Source organism: Plectropomus leopardus, chromosome 16 (assembly GCF_026936395.1).
Source record: "Plectropomus leopardus strain MGB_pleo_1.0 chromosome 16, ASM2693639v1, whole genome shotgun sequence".
NCBI lineage: Eukaryota > Metazoa > Chordata > Actinopteri > Perciformes > Serranidae > Plectropomus > Plectropomus leopardus.
Genome location: NC_142191.1, coordinates 11,137,098 through 11,145,592, shown reverse-complemented (window position 1 = coordinate 11,145,592; position 8,495 = coordinate 11,137,098).

The following is an 8,495-nucleotide window of genomic DNA, read 5'->3' as shown; positions in this document are numbered from 1 at the left end:
GTGAGAAGCATATATCAGGCTATAAGCTGTGGATGCTCACTGTTCCCCACTACAGTGAATCAGCAGTGTATGAAACAACCCCATCTGCTGCAACGATTGCATTTTTTTTTTTTTGTTATAAACACTTCTGCGACTGTAATGGGGATTCGTTTTGTATTGATTGTGTATCAGAGTGAGGGAGGTTGTTGTTTGGCATCTCAGGAGAAAGCAAAAAATGTGTTTAAATAGATCTCTCGCTCAAAAATTGCTCTAATAAAGAATATTTCTGAAAATCAGCAAGTGTTGCCATCACAGGCACTGAAATAAACAAAAAATAAACAATAGTGTTGCTGGATGGTCCCCTGGCTCAGTGACAAATCATCACTGTAACCTAGCGACACCAGTCATAGTTTAATTAGAGTGACGAGTTACAACAGCCTGGAGTTGGATGGTAATCTCCTTTAGTGTTCTCCCAGTTGTGTTGTGTCTGTATAATCTCATGAATAAATGTATTATGTATCTCCAGACAAAGACAAAGAAATATGGAGAATTTCATTCAGCTGCTCCTGAAATGTTTTACTCACCAAAAAAACTGTTTGTTCCATATCATATGATATCTGTGGAATGCACATCACCAAACAAATTACATTTTTAAAAAGATATTTTGATGAAAAAGTATCCTCTTTACTTGATAGAATATTGTTGTCATGTGTTTTTCATTGATTATATCTTTAACAAGCATTTTGTGAGATCATATCCACAGCTCATTTTATGTCTTTCTGATTTTAGAAAAAGCACAAATGAATCCAAATCAGCTCTTTGATTGATCCTATTGACTCTAGAAATGTCTCACTGCTCCCCTGAGAGAACATTATCATTCCTCAAAGAGTACAGAGCGACTAATTACCCAAATTATCTCTTTGGCTCATTAGGGACTGATGGCAGTTGACACTGCAATAAGGCACCCTCCACCAATGGTAGAAATTACTCTGTCAAAATGTCACTCATGCTGTGAAACAACTGTGCAGCTAATCACACTTAGACAATTAAATCAAAGCTCATTCAGTGTATACAGTATTTGTGTGTTAATCAGTGTTTGTTTCATGTTATATGTCTACATTATACGTCACAATAGCACCACTGTGAGGCTTCATTATGCTTGCTTTGAGGTAACCTCTTCTACCCTGCCGGGACGTCCTCGTCTTTAACTGACATACTGTCTTTCAGTGTTTGTTGGGGGTTAAATAATGCTCCAAGGGGAGATTTTGGCAAAGGAAAAACTGGCCAAGCCATTTTCACAGGGTTGCTTGACCTCTGACTTCAAGGTGTCTGAATGCAAATGAGTTTTTGTTACCCACAAGTCTCCCTTTTACAGACATGCTCACTTTTTGCAAGTCCCATGTAATTTTGGGAAAAAAATATGCAGATTTTTGCATGCAGTTCAGATGTGTTATTTTTGCCTATTGTATTTGAGTATTCCTGTGTCTGGGAGTCTCTAAACAGTATTTACATTGCGAATTTATTGTAGTGAGACTATTTTTGCAACTTGACCTCACTATGTAAAATGACGTTTTGTGTAGATAGATAGATGGATAGATAGGTAGGTGGATGGATGGATGGACGGAAAGCCTTTATTGTCCCAGGGGGAAATTCGTTTTCAAAGTCTGTACTAACACATAAAACATCAATAAACGCCACGTGAACACATAAACATATATAACATTAATACCCCACTTGTAGTCCTACACAAAACATGCAACAGACACACAGAAGAAAAATAAGGACCAATTTTGTACAAGGTTAGCATGGGAGGTTGTTAACTGCTGCTATAGCAGACAGGAAAAAGCTTTTACTGAAGCAAGCCCTTCTCCATATTTCAGTCTGTAGCAAAGTGGTGGCCTCACCTGGTTGCTGTTTAGTGCCACATCACAGAGTGTAGCTGAAAACTTCAACTTGTTGAAAATGTGCTTGCAATTTTTTCACATTTTCTCCCCACATTTGTGTTGCTTTATGAACACTCAGCTTCCCCACAGCTTTACTCTCAGGCCAAACTGTGTAAATTATTTGATACCTTGAAGAACTTTATAGCCTGACTTTTTTTCTTTTGACACAGACTTTCCATGTCTGAAATGTGCAAAGACATTTGATGAACATTTTTATGTTTCCTTTGAGGACTTCTTCAGCCATTACATGAATTTTAGTGCCACTCTTAAGCCAATCATCCACTCGAGGCACATATAATTTAAGGCAAGATTAAACCATTTGGTTTTGTTCTTGTGGCCTTTAACACAGATATTGAATGATATAACAGCTGTGACATTTTTAAAGCATATTTTTTCTCCCCTGCAGGAAGAGCCCCAGTAATTTAGGTGATGATTCTGTGATTGTACTGTGAGACCAGATCTGAGGTAGCTTTGATATTTTAACCCTTCCACACAACACTAATTGACCCTAGATGCCTTCCGCTAAACAGTTTTCAGAAACTGAATTTTGTAAGTCAAAAAGGAAGTTAAAATAAAAATAACAGTATGAAAAACATTGTCCACCAGTAGCTCTTCTCTATTTGTCCTAAGCCCCTCACATGAGATGACCACGGGCATGTGCACACGCTTCATACAGTGAACATGGATTTATGTAAACCTATTTCTTTTTACAGTTGCAGATAGCTAATTCGCTCAGCCCCTTCTTCTGCCATATTTCTTTCTCTCTCTCTCTCTCTCTCTCTGATGAGACAATAATTAGTGAGCTAGCCCCCCCGAGGTCTCTCCGCCTCACCTGATGCTGCTGTGAGCTGCTTCCCTGTGAGTAAAGCTGGCAGCAGCTTGGTGGATAGATCTTTGGTTACTAGTTGTAGAGGCTTAAACTGAGCCAGCGCAAGAACCCCAATGTTGGTTGCCATAGCAACAGTGCTAGGTGTAACCTGTGTAATGGCAGCAACAGAAAGTTTGGTAATCCAGCGGGGAGTCAGGGCTGTCCGGTCTCCCCGAGTTGAGGTTTTTATTGGCTGGATTTGTGCTGCTTTTGCCATAGACTGCCGCTGACTCTCTTTTGGAAAAGTCAATTTTCCTTTTTGCGTTGCTTTATAGTGTAGTTGCTGACAGAGCTGAAGAAGCAACATCCTCTGCAGGATTCTCTGCCATTGAATCTTGAATACTTTCGAAATGACCTGTGATTGGTTAAAGTCTCCAGTCACAGGCCTGATTTTCTGCAGCCTGAAGACAACAGAGAGGAGGTGCAGAAGTCTAGTCTTCTCTCAGTGCACATGAATTACAATATGCTTTAGATTTACTGTGGGATTTTTGCCCAATGATGCCGAATAAAAATTTCTACCCTGGCTTTAAGAGTCCTTTTAAAGTATATCTGCAGTTAGAACAGTAGTTCTGGTTTTCCTCCTGTTAGAAAAAAAAAAACAGAATAGACTTCATAAACATAATGATGTTAAATGTCTGGAAGAGGGAAGTCTGGTCCTTGGCTGCTTGGATGACATCAAGATACAAATCTTTGCATTTTTTGTTGTAATGAAATCACTAGTTGTGATTGGTCCAAAAGTCATCCAACTCCACATCAACGTGGATTTTCAGGATTTTAATCTTGAAACAGGCACTGGACAGACATTTTCTGTCTTCCTTTCATTTAATAGATTAGTGCATCAGCTGTGTCAAAACTACAAATGATGCCTCTCTTTAGTAGACGGTCTTGCACACAGAATTAGTTTGTCAAAAGAAGCATAGCTGAGAGGATGGCCAATAGAAACTTGTTGTACAACATTCAAAAAAAATAAATTCCTAGGAATGATAATACAGCTTGTTGACCCCCAAATTTCCTCACCCTTTCAAGTCCACATTTTGGCTTCAACACCAACATCCAGAGTGACTCTTTATGGTCGCTCATAGTTTAATGTTTATGTGAGCTCCATCAGAGTTTCCCAAGATAATTTCCCTAAAACTAAGAGTCCGTCCCAAGAAATTCCATGAATACTAATGCTCTGCTCTCTCGCTTCGTAAGCCCCCACTAATGCCCTTTCTGGAATATTCCTTGCCTTTGATAGGATTAGAGTTGTGTGTTTAGCAGGATAAAACGAATGAAGCACATAAAGTGCAAAGGCTGCGTTTATTGGCCGGCCTTCACCAGAATTTAAATGGCGGAAATATCAATTGAGGCTGAAGATCGATTTTAGCACTTCCCCTGATAATGTAAATGACAGTAAGGGGAATTACATAAATCAGTCATGGACAGTGACTTTGTCGTGATGCCACTATTCATCATTTTTAGGTCAAACATGACTTTCAGTGCTGCACAAGTTTTGACACAGACTTGGCGTTCAAAGTGTGAATTTTTTGTAGCGTCCTTATGTAATTTAAGGAGATAAAAGGCTGTTTCAACAAACTATGATGAACTGAATAAATTTCTATGCTCTAAAATTAAGGCTCATTAACAGGAAAGGATATATATACTTAATGATGCTGTGCGGTGCAGTTTCTTATTCCAGCTTCCATTAATGCTGAATTCAGAAGACATCTCACTTTTTTAGTAGATGTGTTGCTGCATAGGTTGTAGATTTTGGGGAGGACACAGGGGAGACATCCCCCTCAATATTTAGAGCAGGGCTGCTGACAAATTGTCCTTTTTGCTAAGAAAGATTCCAAACTTGAAATTCTCTTGAAATGAGAGGTATGCAAGCAGCGGCCATAATAAGCACTGTTCAAATTCTTCAAATACTAAAGAAATTGAGCTTCAGTGCTTCCTTTATCATCTCCTTTAACAGGATCGATTGGACCATCCTTAATGAAAGGAAAGGAGATGAGGCCATCCCGCAATTCCCTGCAGGAGCGACATTTAAAGCAACGCACAATTCGGACGCTCTTTGGGAAATCAATTATGTTGTCATTTTCACATCCACAGTCTTTATAAGCTAAAAAACATCAGAAAAAAATATTTTTATTTATCCCTTCTTATCTTGCCCATGCTAATTCTGTTATTATTTTAAATATATTTTATACGTCTTTTTATATATACTGCATTTCAGCACAAGTATTTCACACAATTTACAAAACAAGATAACAATAATATTAATGATAATAATAATAATAATCTTTATTCATACAGCACATTTAAAGATCTGCATTACAAAGTGCTTTAAGAGGGCAGCAAAATAAAGCAGACAACTCATAAAATCATCATGCTTAAAAAGAAAGCATTAAAGAAAAGAAAGAAAAAACTTGAAGAAGCACTTTTAATAGTCCATCTGCGTGATCATTATACAATAACATTCGCCGCTGCCTTTTTCTAAATCCTGATTAATTCTCCTTTAAAATCTTTCCCTGACATCAAGTGGTTAGGAAGAGAAATATTTTGGACTATTCACCTGCAGTCCAAGTGAAGTTGTCCCCTCCCAACAAAAACATTAAAGTAGCAGATTAATTTTTATTCAACAAAACTGAAGACCTTTCACCACAAATTGCTGCAAATTCATGCTCTAAGATTTACTAAAATGCAGGTAGTTAAGTGTTTAATGATCATATTTTTATAGCTGAGGACCCCTAAAATAACCGTCTCATATGTGAAAATTGAAATTTGAATTGCACCATAAAATCTCTTCTATAGTAGTAATGTAAATCTGCGAGAAAAACCAAGGATTATAGGAAGTAAAATTCTCAATATTTACTGAACAGCTCTTCCTGTTCTGCAAAAGCTTAATAAGCTAAGAATCTCTAAACCCATCCTCATGTCACTACCACTTTTGCCTATAAATACTGTTGTGTTGGCCCCACTCGCTTATTTTGGCCAGTAGTCATGCCTCTCCTCTGGAGCACTTTGCACTAATGAAAAGGCGTCATGTTAGCCCACACCATGATGGATTGAAAGAACACAACCTCTTGAGAGATCTCTGGCACGACTCTGCACAGGGGGGAGATTGCCACTGCCAGTCTGAGGAGAAGAGGCGCGTCTCTGCCAGAAAAAAAGGCCCAGAGATGTGATTGATGCCGTTGAACCACAACCTCCAGGCAAAGCTCAATCTGGATAAGCCACTCAATTTTCCGCTGGAAGCTCCAATATCAACAATATGCTGATGGAATCGGGACAAGTGAACATGATAATATCTTAGTATCATTTACAGAATGTGTTGTTGTCTTCCAAAGGGCATGACTGTCTGGAAAACGACATTTTTGGTAGGAATTATATTGTTTTTGTCATTAAGTATTTTTTTAATAGTTGGCAAATGTAATGACTTTACAGCACATTCAATGGCATTATGGTATAACTGCACCATCATAATGTCTGACAGATAAGAAGTTGATAACAAAATGAGCAATCCTTTGCAACTGAAGTCAACTTTTCTCCTTTCCAAGCCCAGAGCACCCTAATTAGTTTTCTAGTGCTGTAACTCACTGGCTGTCTCACTGAAATCCCAGTGAAAGTTTGGATTTGGCTGCTTCGCTGCTGCACATTGGCTCATTCACTCCCCCTCCTGACATAACTTGCCAGAAAAGAGTTCTTTTCCCGCCCGCAAAACTTTGCAAATCAATGGAGAGTGCATATTATCTGCTATCAACCTTGACCAGCTGTTAAAAATGAAGCAGTGGGGAATGTATGCTGAGGCCAATTGGAAGGCAGAGTTTGAAATAGCACATACAAACACACACACACACACGCTGTATAAAAACATGCTTTTTGTCATGACTGTCAAGTTTGTGTTTGAGAATCAGGAGGCGAAAATATTTATTACTAAACTGCTCTACATTGTGTAAGAGAAAGACTGTGGACGCAATGACCTTTTCAGGAGTATGGACACATGTTACTTGGAAAACTATCTACTGACTAAATTAGTCTCTGTTTTGTTATCAGTGAAGCCATCTAAATGTAAAAGCTGGAGACCCTGGACTTACATAATTTGGATTTACATGATTTTTGGACCTTACCAGTACTTTTCTGTTGTTAGGCTTGACTCCCGAAAGACTTGACTTTAGAGTTAGCTAAGAGTTAGCAGAGACTGCCTAGTCTTGTCATCACCATGTAGTTGCCAGGTGACCAGTGGAGGATTGAGAAAGTTACCTTGTCCATCCAAGAACTACGTTACGTTATGTTACATTTGTACATTTATTATATCAAAGTGATGTATATGAGCTTTTCATCAAGAAGTGAAAAATGTTGGATGGCGTAACACCTCGGAGAGCGGTGCAGACTACTTTTTGAGACCAATAAACAGCAAAACTGGTTGGTATTTTTGCAAGAGATCGGTGGTGAGAGAGCAGTGAGAGCATTTGCAGTCATAGATGGGTATTTTTTAGCGAGACATTAGCTGCATTTCAAGCAATGGTGACATAAAAAATGATGTTTTAGGGAGAACTTGGTGACATTTCCAATGTCATGTGCTGCTAAACATGGATGTTTTTAATGAGACATCAGCAGCAGTTCCATGTGCGATTGTGCCACAAAAAGCAGAAGGTTTTTTTTGTGAGCCATCAGCTGTATTTCTAGCGTCATGTACCACTGAAACTGGTGTTTTCTTAGCAAGACATCGGCAGTGAGAAATAATTGAAATCGATGGTGAGAAATCAGAGATGAGAAATCGCCATATACACCTTGGCTGTGTTTCCAGTGTTTGCCGCCAAAATTGTTTTTGGTTTTTTTAGCGAAGCAGCATCAGCATTTACGGCCGTGGTTTTGCCAATAAAAATGGATGCTATTAACAAGACATCAGCAGCAGTTCCACCAGCAATTGTGCCACAAAAGTAGGAGTTTTTTAGTGAGACATCAGCAGCATTTCAAGCAGTGATTGTGCTGTAAAAACTAGGTGTTTATTAGCATGATATTGGCAGCATTGTGCCACCGAAATCTGGTGATATTAAGTGAGACATCGTTGGCATTTCCAGCATTGTAAGCCACCCAAACTTGATGTTTTTAGTGAGATAATGGTTGTGTTTTTACAGCCACGATTATGCCACTAAAACCAGTATTTTAAGTCCAAACATGATCTTTCCCTAATGATAGCTGAGAGGTGCTTGTGCTGAAAAATAACCACATTAACTACAACATTGTTGAAACACAAAGTTTCAATGTATCCCCCACTCAGTAATGTACAAAAGTTACTGTGTCAACATTTATTCTGGTGATTTTATTGCACATGAAACCACAAATATATGTTTTACACACATGAGAATTAAACAAACTGAAAATATCATGTTTTTGGTTGTTAGGGACTAGTAGGCAAATGTGTTTCTGTTGGGCAGCTGTTTGCCCCTTTTTAGTTTTCATTTATTCATTCCTGTTAGGTCAATGACTTTATAGGCTTTGATCTATGTAAAACACTTTGACAGCAAACGGTTTTGTGTCAAATGGTCATCTTTCAGAGACGTGAAGACTTGTATCTTGACTTGGACTGGCACCAGCATTAACATCTCTGCTAAGTGTGTCCCACAGTGAAAAGAAGGCTGTCGTGTGCATTAAATCTGACGTAAAGTAAATGTTCAATGTAACTCGGTGGCATGCGTCCTTGTTTGCAGCTGAAACCGCTG